This window comes from Acinonyx jubatus, chromosome D1, assembly GCF_027475565.1.
Source record: "Acinonyx jubatus isolate Ajub_Pintada_27869175 chromosome D1, VMU_Ajub_asm_v1.0, whole genome shotgun sequence".
Classification (NCBI taxonomy): Eukaryota; Metazoa; Chordata; class Mammalia; order Carnivora; family Felidae; genus Acinonyx; species Acinonyx jubatus.
Window position 1 is genome coordinate 46,711,163 of NC_069390.1, and position 16,850 is coordinate 46,728,012.

The 16,850-nt window shown below is 42.8% G+C and overlaps 1 protein-coding gene across 5 annotated transcripts in view; it reads left to right on the top strand.

Moving 5' to 3' along the window:
* The window catches only part of GALNT18 (polypeptide N-acetylgalactosaminyltransferase 18), a 351,336-nt gene that overhangs the window by 126,046 nt on the left and 208,440 nt on the right, over positions 1-16,850 (top strand). The window lies entirely within an intron of this gene.

Sequence of the window (16,850 nt, forward strand, 5' to 3'; positions counted from 1 at the left end):
GCTGGGTGCAAGGGGACTGGTATGGGACTGGTTAAACTAGCTAGGAGGCCATTACAGAGATCCAGGACAGAAATAGAGTGTAGATCATCACAGTGAGAACAACAGAGTCAGAGAGGTAGACAGAGTGAGGATAATATGGGATCTGCACAAGAAAGCTCAGTGTCTTCTCCAGGCCACTCCACAGGGCCCTCCCTCCCCCCAGGTACAGTCTTTCCTTCTTCCCACCCTCGTTATAATAACCTTTCATCTACTCCTCTGCAGTGTCTATCAGAACCCACAAAGAGATAGTAGGCTGCCTGTTCTTTAGAAAAGTGTAATTGATAAAGAGGAAAGCTCTTCCTACGTAAGAACGGTCTCCTATTTTGTTTTCCTGGCAGGCCCATTATTGATGTTGATAATGTACTGCTGGGTAAATTTGGGCTGGTGGCTAAACCCAGGAACTGCTGATTGGGCTCCTGTGAATCAGGCAAGAGTTGACTCTTCCTGTAATTGGATCCAGGTTGCAGTATTGTGCCATCTGGAGTGTTGCTGATGGATGGGGAGATCCCAGACTTCTTAGTGATGGATGAATCACAGGGGAGGGGCCTCCCATTTTCCAAGTGAAAGATGACTTTCTAGTAATAAGACAATGTCAGTAGGTAATCACAATTCTATTTCTGTTTTCTACCAACTCTTTTAAATAGGTGGAAAATGTTTGCAAAGACCCTTTCTCCATTCATTCATTCATTCATTCAGCAAACTTATAATGAGCTCACAGCTCTAATTCCTTGCTTTGTGTCCTTAGATAAGTTTTGTCCTTAGACTTGACTTTCCTGAGCCTCAGCTGTGAAACAAGGATGCTGATAACACATACCTCTTAAGATTATGAAAATGTAATGAAAGAATGGATGTGATGCACTTTGCAAAGTGTCTGGCACATATTCAAGTTGGGGATCTTAGAGAAGGTGAAGGAGGGCTGGCTTGGGAGAAGCACATGCCCGTTTCTTGGTTAAAGCCTTTACTGATGACACTCTTTCTGTCCTGGAATATTTGTAGCAGAAGTTTCCAGTATTAAGGGACCTCTAGGAGCCTCTACTACATCTTATATAACCATGATTGCCCTAACTCAGGGATTCACAAGGACTTTAAGGCCCCTTCCTGGTACGTCTTCACATTTTTCTACTTATCCTTTGTTTTACACCTTTGGAACACTAGTCCTTTGTACCTAGTACCTTTGTACCTAGCTTGGTCTCTGAGGTTTTCCACTTTGAGGGAAGCTGTTGTGCCTGAATTTCTTTCTTTCTTTTTTTTAAATATAAATTATTGTCAAGTTGGTTTCCATATAACACCCAGTGCTCATCCCAACAGGTGCCCTCCTCCATGCCCATCACTCACTTTCCCCTCTCCCCTACCCCCCATCAAACCTCAGTTTGTTCTCAGTCCCTAAGAGTCTCTTATGGTTTGCCTTTCTCCCTCTTGGTAACTTTTTTTCCCCCTTCCCCTCCCCCATGGTCTTCTGTTAAGTTTCTCAATATCTACCTATGAGTGAAAGAAAACATACGGTATCTGTCTTTCTCTGACTGACTTATTTCACTTAGCATAATACCCTCCAGTTCCATCCACATTGCTGCAAATGGCCAGATTTCATTCTTTCTCATTGCCAAGTAGTATTCCATTGTATATATTAACCACATCTTCTTTATCCATTCGCCTATCATGACTACACTTCATTCTCAGCTTCTGCTTATGTGCCTTTGCTCGTAATGAGTAAATGAATATGGCTGCTTAAGACTAGAGCTCATATGGTTTCCTCTGGAAGGCCTAGAGCCCTGTTTTTGCAGGTTCCTTCATTCCTTGAGTTGATGACTCTTGATGTGTGGCCAGTCCCACGAGACATACCCTCTCCAAAGGTTAAATTCATTTGAGGGAAGTTTGTATAGCAAATCCCCTGTTGGAGATTCACATTCATCAGTAGCATAGTCCAGTCTCCGAGAAGTACATCAGTAAGGAAACATATTTAATTTTATTTAACCCTCCATTCCTATTCACACTTTGGAAAACACTGCTCTTCATTTTATTTTGTTGGGTGACCTTAGGAATCAAAGTTGGAAATCTAAGCTTCCAAATCCCAACTCCAAGTGCTCAGCTCAGAACTTCAAGTTGCTAACAAAATTGCTGACCTGATTTCTTATACCTTTCTATTCATGTCTCTTGGGCTGGATCAGATTTTTTATTTAAGATGTAATTTCAGGGTTTATTGACACACTCCTCATCCTCCTTCCCTTGGCAAAACCAAGGGGCTCTGGAAGATTCATGTTGGACTTCTCTGTTCATATACTCAAACCACAGAGTGTAAGATTGGCTTATAACTCCACATTACTGCATTTTCCTTTGGTGGAATTAGGCATCTGATTTGTGACATTCCCAGATGATCAGGGTTAGGGTTGTAAAATTAAAATACTTTCCCTCCCCTGAGCACATTAGTCTCACATCAGCTTTGAATAGTGGCACCATAGACTGGATTCATCTCTCTGACTTGGCCACAGTGGAAATGCCCCAAGATGCGGAGTGTGGATACTGACAGAACGGAAGAACTGCTGTTAAATTTTACCCTGATCCCCTACAGAGTTAAAAACAAGAAAGACTGAAGCTGTATAGAAACTGGGAATGTGTGTGTGGTAGATGCCAGAGGGAAGAAAGGAAACTGGCAAGTTGTATGAGGCATGACTCTGCATCTATCTCAGCCTAAAGGTGCCTCGTCTCATGTGGCCGAGTTGGGTCTGGTTGGTGGTTGGTGCTGTCGGGAAGATGGTGAGTTTTAGCTGAACTTTGTAGGGAACAAAGATGATTCCAGTTATCTTGGATGTGGTGACCCTGGGCATGCATGGTCCCTTGGAGTCAGTCATCCTTCTCAGACAAGGTAGCTAGTGACAAATACAGACTACCGGAAACAGATTGTTAAGGCCACATGGGATCCTACACTGGAGGTGCTTAAGAAGGGACTGAGTTCCTAGGCTCAAGCATCTGGCTTATGCTTCCTCTTAATATGGTAAGTTCTGCTGGGAACTTGACTTTCATCTTCCTGCATTTAGATTCTACTCCTGGTACTTTATTATTTTGTTTCCTCTTATTCCTGATGATGGTGATGATGACGGAGATGATAATGGTGGTATTTGATAGTAGTATTATGGTACTGTGATTTACAATAAGAAATACATATTTGGTTTTAACAGGAGCTCGTGGTACAGAGCTCCTAAAACTCTTGGAGTTTCCTAAATGATGTGAAATATAAAGGTCTTTTATTATGTTAATAAAATGACTTTTGGAAAGCCCCTAGGTCAACTAGGGATAGGGAGTTGTCATCAGAGAAGCCAACCAAGTGATAATAGAGTTGGAACTTTCAGCCCCACCCACCCCAGACCTCCATGGAGGAGAGACGGCCTGGAGATTGAGTTCAGTCACCAGCTGCCAATGATTTAATCCATAATGCCTATGTAATGAAGCTTCCAAAATAACCCAATAGGACAAGGTCCAGAGAGCTTCTGGGTTGGGTAACACGTGAAGGTTTGGGGAGAGTGACATTCTCAGAGAGCATGGATCCTCTGAGCCCCCTCCCCATGCCTCCCCCTAAGCATCTGTTCCTAGCTGTTCCTGCGTTTATAATAGATTGGTAATCTAGTAAGGAAATGTGTCTCTGAGTTCTGTGACCTGCTCTAGCAAATTAATTGAACCCAGGGAGGAGTTTGTTGGAGCCTCTAATCTATTTATAGCTGGTCCATCAGAAGCACAGGTGACGACATGGACTTATGGTTGGTGTCTGAAGTTGGGGGCAGTCATGTAGGATGGAGCCCTTAACTTACATGATCTGATGCTATCTCCAAGTAGGTAGTGTCAGAATTCTGTTGAGTTGTAGGACACCCAGCTGGTATCAGAGAATTGGTTGGTAGTGTGGAAAAAAACACATTCATTGTAAACATTTGTCAAGCATTTCCTGTATGCCAGGTACTCTGCCAGGTTCTCACAGCAGCCCTTGAAGATATTTATATTAACCCCATTTTATTGATGAGAAAATAGAGGCACAGGGAGGGTAAGTGACTTGACACCCGCGATCTGAACCTAGGCAGTCTTCTACTAGAGCTGGGCTCTGAACCCTTAGGATATGGCTTCTGGTCTGCTGCCACATGCTGGATAGGAGCAGGTTGGAGAAGGAAAGCAAGAAATTCCTATTTACCTTTCGGTTACAACTGGGAGACCCAGGGGTGGGTGCTCCTCATGTGCTGTCTTTGAAATAAACCTTGAGGTATAGACGTCATCATTTCCATTTTGTAAACAACAGCCATTTACTGAACACCACTGTGTGCTAGAAACTGACCTAGAAACCTTCAACATTATCCCTGATTCTTCTAACAATTTTTCAAGAGGGCTAATATTATCTGCTTTTACAGATGAGAGAGTTGAGGCTTCCAGAGATTAAGCTTTTTGCCGAGTATATGCAGTAGTGTTGAGCTATGTACACAACCATGAGTTTTTAATGAATGAGGAGTTACTGTTTCTTGAGTGGTCTCTGGACTTAGGCTGTGAAGAGAAACCAAATAAAAGATCCAGATGAGGAAAAGCCACCCTGTTGAGGCCCAAGAGGCTTGAAAGTCAGGGGAACGAGGTATCACCTCGTCACCTCGGGAGATTTAGAAAGCAGATTTGTTACTGCTGTGTGCTTTTGTCTGTCGCTGGCTTGAGGCAGTTCTTCCCTCTGTTCTCAGGTCTCTTGGCTTTTGTGGTGCAGTTGTTGGTTCTAAAGGGGCAACTACGCCTGTGAGACTGTGAGGTGAATCAACAAGTGACCCAGAAGGGCATCCGGTGTCCACTCCTTTCTATGTGCCCTACAGCCAGACACTAAGCTGGCAGGACATCCGTGCAGATACGTCGGATTAAATGCTTGGTCCTGACACCCAGATGATGCCTGGTGTTACTAGAGCACTGGGATACAATTTGGAGTGATTGTCTCTTGCTATGAAGGACTATTCCGCCCCCCTCCATTAACTCATTAATTCTGGTTGAGCCAATAAAACTCATCATACAATATTCATTTTAGATTTTAAAAATCAAATTTAGAGTCAATGCTAAATGGATCATAGGTATTCTTTCCTTCTGTGAGAAATGAGTGTTTCATTACCGATTCCATCTATTTGAATTGCCTGTAACGGGCAGGATTTGTTCCTTGGACTCAGCGTGGCTGTGGATGCCCAGAGAGTCTGTCTTGCTTGTGGAGGGGAGGGGGGGGCCTCGGAAGGTCCCTTCTTCATTTGCTTGTGTGGCTGTAGTGTAAAGGCTCCAGCTGACATGCTGGGGCCATCCACTCTGCTGCCCCGGCACTCTGCTGTCAGCCTTCCCAGGGCACAGATTCCGGGGTGAGAGGGGGAAGTGAAATTGTGTTGAATGATTAAATGAATATGCATCAGAAGATACCCAGCAAGTTCTTTGAATCATAGAGATTATCAGCGGACACTGCACATAGCCATATGAAAACCAAATCCATCGGGAGGTTTTAGATCTGCTTTGGGAAACGCAGAGAAATGGCTCAGCAGGAAGGGCTCCTGCAGCCTGCTGTTTGCTCCTTTGAGTGAATCAATCGGCTTTTTAAAACCCAGGCTTTAATTGGTTATGCCCAGGGAGAGGGTTTTCGATACATCCCCCATCTGGCAGGACTAATTGTTCTTTGCGTTCAGTGAATAGATCGGTGCCCTGAGCCTGGGAAGGAGGCCTGGAAGGTGTTCGTGCCTATAAATGTCATTGCTCATGGCTGTTTGATGATAGTGAGTCTTTTCTGCCATATGACTCTTGCAAATGATTTCTAGGATATATCTTATATCTGAACAGCTGCCACAGAGCTCCTGGGATGACAAAGAGCTGAGGTGCCCTTGTATGGCCAGAACATCTGATGGAGAGCCACCTGGCATCACAGGCCTGCCTTCTGACCTGCCTGGTGATAATGGCCCTATGAGAACCAAAGAAATAAGCAAGGTGGACAACCTCTCTCTGGACATTTGCTAGGCTCCCACATCTGGCCTCTGTGGGTGCTCCTCCCTGACTCAGTGGAAACTCTACCTATGCCCCCTTGTTACCCATGTCCCCAGTATCTGCCAGAGCCCACCTTTAGGGGTTGGGTATTGAGGTCCAGTGAACATGGCTCTGCCAGAATGATAATGCTATTTGGATGCCTTATCCAATTTTGGATACACCAGATAGACCCTCCGGCAGCCCATGTTGAGCTGTCTCAGTTTCCTTGAGAACGAGTACAATACAGCATGATTTGGAAAGGCAATAAGTCAAAGGCCTTATAAAACTTCTTGGTGTGTCTGCTGCGAAGGACCTTCAGGGCAGGACTGCCCCTGACACACAAGTCAGAGATGATCCTACAGAGGGCTTGCATTCCCTCATAACTCTGGCCACATGATCAACCATTCTGGAAACAGCAGTACCTATGCATGCAGGTCCCTGGACTGTGCTGAAATGCTCCATCACTGAGCCCCCATCCATTGGTTAACTTGTTCAGATGTTTAATATTTATTATAGCAGGTATATGTTACATATGAGCATTAAAATACATATTACATAGATATTTAATTACTAGCATCCCTATGAGGTGAGCCACATTGTGAGGCAATATTGAGTAGTGGCTGGGACCCCTGGGGCTAGAACCAGACCATGTGTTTTCAAATCCCAGTTCTGCTTACCATCAGCTCTGTGACCTTGGGCATGTTGCTTAATATAACCTTTCTATGCCTCAGTTTCCTATCTATATAATAGGATAATACCTATTTCATAGAGTTGTTATAAAGAATAAGTGTTAACACATATAATGCTTGTTGAACAGGGCCTGGCACTTAGTTAATTCCTATACGAGTGTTCGCTATTATTATTGTTATCATCATCTTACAAATGAAAAGTCTGAAGTACAGAGAAATTAAGAACATTCCTTAAGTCACCAGTGTTTACATGGAAGTTCCAGCATTAAAACCAGCCCTGGATGGAATTGGTTGCATCTTCTCTCTAGGGAGAGACCTGCCACGGGGATTCCATATTCATGTGGGTTCTGTGGACAGTGGGGGAGACAAGTGGACATTTGTCTCCTCATGAAATACTCTTGTCTACATCTCTTGCCCACGCTGTTATCTAAGTGAGGTTCAGCTGAGATGAATAGGTTTCAACTTTCTGCATTTGAATCTCCTTCTAGCACCATATCCTTGAGACATGCCCCCACCCCAAGTCAAAGGATGGAACTTCAGGGGTCCTACATCTCTTGCTCACCTATTTGCTAACAGTGGCCTCTTTCCACCCATGTGCAAATACCTGCTCATTTCATTTTCATTAACAATGCTCCCACATTTATTTGGCTGGGGGATCAAATAAGATAAATACCATAAAACTCAGGGCACGGCATGTAGTGAGTGCTCACTAAATGTTAGCTACTGCTACTATTGTTATTATTGCCAAGTCTTCTTTCCAAGTTTGGGGCATATTTCACTTTGCCTACATAACATAGCAGTGGGTTCTTATTTTTCCCCACTTCTAGGGCAAACCGATCCTCTCTTCTTTCCCTTCTTTATATCCCCAAGGAGAAGCACCAATGTGGGTCAAGGGTGAGGGCATGTTTGGGCTTTGGGGCCTGCAATGGAGCATCCTTTGTGAAGAGCAAAGAAGTTAAAGCTCTTACCTCTTAGGGTGGGCTGTCTTTGGTTTTTACTCTGCAGCTTCTTTCTGGGGAGCATGGCCTTTTAGGAATCCACTGATGGTCTGGACCCAGAGTTGTCTCCCACTTGGAAGTGACCCTCTCACCCTAAGAAGGATGCCAGTTGGGTCCAAGAGAAGGGATGCCTGGACTAAATGGACCAGACTAGCTCTACTGTGCAGCCCAGGGCCAGGAGTTCACATAGGATTTGGGACCAAATACAAAAATTTCCAAGATTTATTGAGGATTTATGATATGCCAGGTATTGCTTCCTGGATCTTCCACATAATCCTTTGTGGGAGGAAGAATGATGGTGCCCAGAGATACTCACATCCTAATCCTCAGAATCTGTAAATATGGTCTATTACATAGCATGAGGGAGTTCATTTTGCTAATCAATTTACCTTGAGATGGGGAGACTGTCCTGGATTACCTGGGTGGGTTCAATGTAAACACAGGTCTTTATAAGTGAAAGGGAGAGGCACAATAGAGTTTTTCAATGTGAGAAGTACTCAACTCACCCTTTCTGACTCTAAGGATGGAGGAAGAGAACCATGAGTCAAGGAATGGGCACAGCTTATAGAAGTTGGAAAAAAGCAAGAAAATGGATTCTCTCTAGAGCCTCCAGGAGGATCATGGCTCTGCTGACACCTGTTTAGCCCAGTGAGACCCATTTCAGATTTTTGACCTCCAGTATAGTAAGACAATAAATTAGTGTCATTTGACATCACTAAATTTGTGGTAATTTGTTCCAGCAGCAATAAGAAACTAATGTACCCTATATAATGGTATAATTATTATCTCTCTTTTATAGATGAGGGTCCTGAAGTTTAGAAAGGGTAAACTTGTGCATTGTCACAGATAGTAAGGCTTAGGGCTAGGACCTATGGCCAGATATTTGATTTCAGAGCCTGGGCTTATCACCACCATATTATCCTGCTGCCTGACCCCAGATATCATATAGAGCATGATCATTTTTATCATCTTTGTGCACTTTTCTTTCAGGAATTTGCACTGGGGGCAGAGGGTGGCCATGGAAATTGGGATTCAACTCTTGGCTGCTTCTCTATCTCTTTGCTTTGGAAACATGAGCTTTATGTACGGTAGAAAGGAGGATGGAGGCCTGGCTTGCAGAGGTGCTGGATGGCCTGGCCCGCTCCAGTCCCGGCTGCACCTCTTGTATTTGTGTGATAGGGTTTCTGGACAAGGATCTGGGTTTGCTCTGCCCTTGTTAGCAATCAGTGTGTGGACACCTTCAAGCTTAGCCACTGATGTAACACCATGTGGGGGCTCACATGAGGGGAGAGGAAAAATAATTTTGATTTGTACCCAAAATGGTTGGAAGGATAAATGAGTATTTCCAATGGATCGAACCTTTACATACTTACTAGATATAATGTGTATTAGCATTTCCTGAAGCCAAATAATATTCATGTGATATAAAATTCTTTTTACAATAATGCTGTGAAGAGAATCTTTCACAGGAGGAAGGATGTGGAGTGGTTTTTAAATAGGGGGTAGAGAAGATAAAGAGCATTTATTGACTATTTACTGTGAATAAAAGCACAACAGAGAGTAGCTTAAGGGAGCAAAAGACAAGAAGGTTGAAGAAGAATGGAAAGAAGTGGGGATGTGTGAGCTGGGGTGGGCAGACAGGTATGAGGAGGGCCAAGGCAGCTGCCAGCAAGGTGCCCCCGGTAGCGCTGTCCCGTCCTTGTGGCCAGTAGCTATGTGTGGCTGTTGAACACTTGATACGTAAAATCCAAATTGAGATGTGCTCTAAGCATGAAATATACAACCAAGTCAAAGATTTCAAATGGAAACAATAATTTAAAAATAACTCATTCATCATTTTTAGGTTGATTGTATAGTGAAATGATATTTTAGGTATGTTGGTTTAAATAAAACACTTATTAAAATTATCTTATAAAATAAAATAAAATTACTTATTACTTTTTTGCTATTTTTAATGGGGATACTAGAACATTTAAAATTACACATGTGGCTTGCATTCTATTTGTATCAGACGGGGCTGGCCTCATGGGTAGAAGTGGAACCTATGGCATAATATGCTAGGGAGGCAATTTGACCTTGTTGAAAGAAAGAGCTTCTAATCAATGACCATGACTAAAGAAGAGAGGCAGGAACACCCCATCATAAGTAGTAGGTAAGCAGAAATAGAGGCCAAAACCTTCTTCACAAGGCCTTTGTGGGGTTGCTGCTTTGAGATCAGGATAGACCAGGTCACACTCAGAGTTCTTCTGATGTGTAAAGAACTGTGAGCGTGTTAGTGGATTTTTGTGTAGTAATCACATTTTCTCCGTTTTATTGTTTGTACTTTTCTGGCTATTCTGTCTGGCCTTGAGAAAACACAGCAGTATTCTTTCAAAAGTCTAGAGTAGGCAAGGGTCTTTATTCAAGGATGTTTCCTCCATGCTCCTGAGGCCTTTGGGGCCCTGTCAATGTCAATGGCAGACCCTAAGTAACTTGGTTCAGAGCAGAAACTGTGTACCTCAGAAGGGCATCCTGCCCTAGGACAGCTGCCCAGTCACCAGTGAACTCCTGCAGGGGCACAGCTTGGGAAATTTTCATTCCCTGAAAGTCTGCCCTGCCCATCCCTCTGTGGCCCAGGGGATGTGCACATTTCTGGAGCAGCAGAAGGGCTGGTGTGAGATCCCCAGAGGCTGGGCTCTCTGTTGTCCCTGCCCAGCCCAAGAGGTCTGTGACATTTGCCAAGCCAGTGATCAGTATAAGCTACTCCTAGCAGCAAGGAGAAACTTGAAACCCTGTAGAGAAGAAATGTTTGTAGGCTTTGGAGCAGAACTCATCTGTGTGATACTCTAATTACACATTGGAGACTAGCACAACACTCCCCACATTCATTTGATTGCATGTCCTTGGAAGGAATACTCTTGCATTTCTCTACAAACAGGCTACTGCTCTGGCTTCCTGCCAGCTTAGACTGGCTTTGCCCTGGGTGTTCCTCTACCTCAGGCCATTGGGCCATCAGGGCTGCCTAGAATCATACCACCTGAGCCAGGCAGGATGGGGGACTCTACTGTCCTCTCAGAGCAAGGAGTGGCACACAAGAAAGCTCCTGTATTCTAGGACAGCAGAGGATATGCAAGCACTTCACATGTATTATGTTATCTGATCCTTCCAACCACCTAATGGGGTGTGTATGTATATGTGTGTGTGTGTGTCTGACACACACAGATTTGTCCCATTTCAGAATCCCAAATATTGCCTACCTTAATCTATCATTTCAGAGACTTAGTGAAACCAAGGAGGTCAGAGCCCGTGGAATCTCCAGATAGAGGTAGTAAAGACAGAGTGGGAAGAAGGAGAAGAAGGTAGAGAAGAAAGTGATATGCTCATTCATTTATTCACTCATTTGTTCATTATGTTTTGGCCTTTGGTAGTCAGATACTGAAATTAGTAAAGACAAGCTCCTGCCCTGGAGAAGCTCATGGAGTAACAGACAGTTGTGCCGAGTGGAACTGTGGGCAGTCTTCCGTGGTTCTTTAGGGTACAGACTAGAAAACACTGGGTTCTTCCACAGGGAGCCTATGCATAGAGGAGGAGGCATTTGACTTAGACTTTAGGAGGAATAATGCATTCAGTACAGAGGGAACCACATGAGGAAAGGCCCAGAGGTTGGGGGTACATTGGCTTATTGGGGGGTGATGACTGGTCATTCCCTGGGTAGGACTGTAGTGGTAGGATGAGGATGGATTAGGAGGGGCCTTGGCTGTTATAGCAGGTCTTGTGGTAGGGTGTGGCAGGACCATTCCTTCTTCCCTTCATTTACTTATTCAACTACCTTTACATATTGGTATCCACCATTTTTTTGCAGATAGGGGGTCTTGGCTGGGTTAGGATGGGGCCATCAGCTTGAACAAAGGCATCTCAGGACTATTGTTTCCCACTCAGTTGGATTTGAGGAACCTGATATCAGAGCACAGTCCCTGGAACCAAAACCATGCTGAAATTCAGAGAAAAGGCAGGGACTCCTGTTGGCTGTCAGACATATCTCCATGGAGGGAGTGGAGATTTATTGAGTGTTAAATGTCAGTATCGATGTAATAAAGATGGTACACTGTAAGTAATAAGCACTTTCCAGGTGAGGAACCATTTTCAATAAGTTGTCAACCTGTCTGATACTATGAATTATTTTTTTAAAAAGAGAAGACGATGAAGAAACCCCACTTGGAGTTATTTAACTTTCAGATCAGTTCCTCAGCTCTGTCCCTTCTTGACAGGACCATCAGTGTCCTGTGGTACCCAAGGGCCTTGGCGTTTGCACACACTTCATCTCTTAAAAAAACATCCTGATATTCTTCTTGTTTTCTTTCCGGTGATGAGGACAGATTTGATGGGGAATAGGTTTGTGACCTTCAGAGGGCCTTGTGACAGGCAGAGAATTTTCAGGAAATGAATAGAGGAGAAAAGGAAGGCAAGAAGGGCAGGGGGAGGTGCACGACACCTGGGATAGTCAAAGCATCTGACAAATGTGGTCAAGTGTTAGCTGGGACTCACTCAACTCTCCCATCATTCCAGATAATTTCACAGCCCCTGGAAGTACAGTCCTCTGTGTAGATTCCTGCTCATTCCCGTGAGTTAAGACTGCCCCTGCATCCTGGGTTCCCAACTTTCCATGGGCTACCTATGAGATGTGCTCACTGTGCTCATAGTCAGTCAGTGTGTTTTACAAAGAGAATTCATAAAAGGCTCAGGTGCACAGAGGCCTTCTCTAAACAGATTTAGTAGGACAGCAGCTTTAATTGGCTTCAGAAACCTAGAACACCTGGAAGCCTTAAAACATGTGCTGGCCATTATACCTCACAGGGTTTCATCACCCACCTTTCATCCCAGGCTCACATCATCTTGTTGGCCTGGTACTTACTGTCCTCCCTTTTATTTTCCTTTTCAGGAGCAAACTCCCAGTTCTTAACCCTGGTCTCTGAAGTCCAGCTCCTTCTCTCCTCTGACACCTGGGTCACAGCTGGTACCCTGGTCTTCAGGGGAGACTGTAGGTGCTCATCTTTCACATTCCACCCAGCACTCCTCAGATTGGTTTTCTAAGACTTTCCTCTCTAGGAATTCTGCTGTTGGCCCTAACATAGTAAACATTTGTTAATGCTATGGTGTCTTATGACAGGCTCGCCTTGAGACTAGCATAACGGTCACATGTTACTGATGCCAAGGTCTTATTTTGAGTGGTGTTCCCAAGGGCCCTGCATAGCTGCTCAGTTTCTCCTCACCTCTCATGGTCCCAGCCCCTCTCCCCTTTGCCAGAGTTGCTAAGGGCCTGTCCTAATCCCTTGGATTCTTGTTCTTGTGAGTTGCATGACATTAAACATACTTTGTCTTGTGCCCATTCCATTATTTGAAGGCAGCAGAGAGATGCTGGGGTGCTTTATTAATATTTCACTTAGTTATTTTTGAAGTGAAGCAAATTGCTCAGAATTAGCCTGGATTCCCAGTGGTCAGCAGAAACTCTGTTGCATTTTGCAGGAGCTCTGCAAAATGTCCTTAGAGATGGCAGGCTCAGATGGTCATCTTGACTCCAGCATTTAGCTGCTCTCTGACTTTGAACAATTTTTTTTAAAACACTCTGAGCTTCTGATTCCTTATTTGTGAAAAGCCAATAATAATAGTTAGCTCACTGAACTCTTGGGAAGATTAAGTGAGAAAATGTGTATAAAAAAACTTAAAGCTCCTACCAAAAAACCATTAGAACTGATAAATGAGTTCAATGAAATTGCAGGATACAAAATTAATATACAGAAATATGTTGTATTTCTATACACTAATAACAAAGTAACAGACAAATTAAGAAAATGGCCCCATTTACAGTTTCACCAAAGAGAATAAAATACCTAGGAATTAATTTAACCAAGAAGATGAAAGACCTGTACTCTGAAAACTATAAGACACTGATGAAAGAAATTGAAGATGACACAAACAAATGGAAAGATATACCATGCTCATGGATTGGAGGAATTGATGTCATTAAAATATCTATACTACTCAAAGTAATCTACAGATTGTAATCCCTATCAAAATACCAATAGCATTTTCCACAGAACTACAACAAATAATTCTAAAATTTGTATGCAATCACAAACGACCTCAAATAGCCAAACAATCTTGAGAAAAAAACAAAGCTGGGGGTATCACAATCCCAGATTTCAAGATATATTTCAAAGCTGTAATAATCAAAACGGTATGGTATTGGCACAAAAATAGATACATAAACCAATGAAATGGGATAGAAAACCCAGAAATAAACTCCTGCTTATATAGTCAATTAATCTACAGCAAATAAGGCAAGAATATACAATGAGGGAAAGACAGTCTTTTGTATAAATGGCATTTGGAAAACTGGAAAGCTATATGCAAAAGACTGAAACTGGACCACTTTCTTACACCATACACACACACACACACACACACACACACACACACACACCCCTCAAAATGGATTAAAGACCTACATGTGAAACCTGAAACCATAAAACTCCTCAAAGAAAACATAGGCAGTAATCTCTTAAACATCAGCCTTAGCAACATATTTATAGATATGTCTCTTGAGGCAAGGGAAACCAAAGCAAAAATAAACTCTTGAGAATACACCAAAATAAAAAGCTTTTTCCCACTAAAAGAAACCATCAATAAAACAAAAAGACAACCTGGTGAATGTGACAAGATATTTGCCAATGATATATTTGATAAGGGGTTAATATCAACATATATAAAGAACTTACACAACTCAAAACAAAAAAAAAAATACAAATAATTTGATTAAAAAATGGGTAGAGGACCTGAATAGACATTTTTCTAAGGAAGACATACAGGTAGCCAACAAACACATGAAAAAAATGCACAATATCACTAATCATCAGGGAAATGCAAATCAAAACCATAATGACATATCACCTTACCCCAGTAAGGATGGCTCATATAAAAAAGACAAGAAATAACAAGTATTGGCAAGGATCTGGAGAAAGGGAACCCCTTGTACACTGTTGGTGGGAATGTAAATTTGTACAGCCACTGTAGAAAATAGTCTGGAGGTTCCACAAAGATTAAAAATAGATATTCTACATGATCCAATAATTCCACTACTTGATATTTACTCAAAGAATACAAAAAAACTAATATGAAAAGATATATGCCTCCCTATGTTTATTGTAGCATTATTTACAATAACCAGGACATGGAAGCAACCCAAGTGTCCACTGATAGATGAATGGAAGAAGATAAATGAATGGATGAATGTGTGTGTGTGTGTGTGTGTGTGTGTGTGATGGATTATATATATTTAATGGATATATTTAATATATATAGACATGTATAATGGAGGTATATAATACATATATATAATGGAATATTATTGAGCCATAGAAAAAAAGAATGAAATCTTGCCTTTTGCAACAACATGGATAGACCTACAGGGCATTATGCTAAGGGAAATAAGTCAGACAAAGGCAAATACTGTATGACTTCACTTATATGTAGAATCTAAAAAAACTAAACAAATGAGCAAACAAACAAAATAAATAGACTCTTAAATACAGAGAACAAACTGGTGGTTGCCAGAGGGGAGGTGGTGGGGGAATGGGCAAAACAGATGAAGGGGGACTAAGAGGTACAAACTTGCAGTTATAAAATAAATAAAATGAAAAGTACAGTGTAAGGAATATAGTCCTAATCCTGTAATAACATAGTATAGTGACAGATAGTGACTACTCTTACCCTGGTGAGCATTAAGTAATGTACAGAATTGTTGAATCAATATATTGTACACCTGAAACCAATGTAACATTGCATGTTGCTTATTTTTAAAAATAAGAAAATGTGTGGAGAGTTTCTGGCACAGAGTAGATACGGTTTCCTTGGGGTGAGGGTTACACACTGGACCCAACCTGTCCAATGATGGCTGCTTTGCTCTGGGCCTTCATTTCAAATGGCATCCGCCCACACATAGTTCACATCTTCTCTTTTAGAGCTAGATTAATCATCCCTCCAAAAACACAGGGGAAAGAGCCTAAATACAAACTTGCCTACAGTTATTGTGCTCATTATTTATTGAAGAAACTTTGGTATATCTTGAAGTCACGACCCTGATCCACTTGCCCTCCTGCAACTCATTAGCATCACCAAGGACTGGCTTTAGTGCCTTCTGCCTTTTAGAGTCTTGCCTCAATTGAGAGGGAAAGTGTGTATGTTTCAGAATGGCCGTATGGGGTTGGTACTCTGATCTTTCCCAAACCCTCTACAGGCCTTCACTCCCAGGAGCTCTGTGTGACAGGCCAGGAGAAGGCTAGGGGCACATTCTCAGTCTTCTCCAGAATGAGCAGGCAATTTTGCACTCAGAAAAATGTCCAGTGGACATTGTGTTTTCTTCAACCAAGATGTTTTAAGTGTTTTTGTGAGCAGTTGGTTATATAAAGGTGGCCACACAGCTCCAAGTGTGATGGGAGAGACAGAAAAAGTCAACAACCTGCACAGTTTGACGAAGGTCCTGCTAGGACTGAGGGCAGAGTCTATGGGAAACCAGAGGGTGGTTTCTTACAGCCTGGGGGGTCAGGGCAGCTTCCTGGAAGTTGAATTTTAGAGGATAATTTAGCCAAACCAAGAATGGGGCTGGGAAAAGGAGGGCACTGTGGGCAAAGGGAGTAGCAAGAGCAAAGGCAAGGAAACAAGCCTCTCAGGCACAACGGTGGGCATCAGATTAGATGGATGGGGAAGTAGCCAGGATTTTGGGCTGGCAAACCTATAAGCCACTCATGGTTCAAAGAAGAGAACTCTGAGCCATTGGAGTGAATTTTCACAAAGGCTTCTCAGATTTAATGTGCATGTGAAACCCATGGGGGGTTGTTAAAAATGCAGATTATGCTTATAGAGTCTGAATTTCTAACAAGCTTCTAGATGATGCTCATGCTGCTGGTCCACACTTTGAATAGCACACTTTGAATACCCATGGCAGGCAGGATGGGCTCTGTGTGTATGACCTGGGAAGGTTTTATTCCTCATTTCCTATGACTATGCACAAATGGCAAGTGGAAGTTTGGCTTCCACAGCAGCCTTCAACCAATGACTGACAGGAGATGGTGTATAAATATCCCGGTTCTCT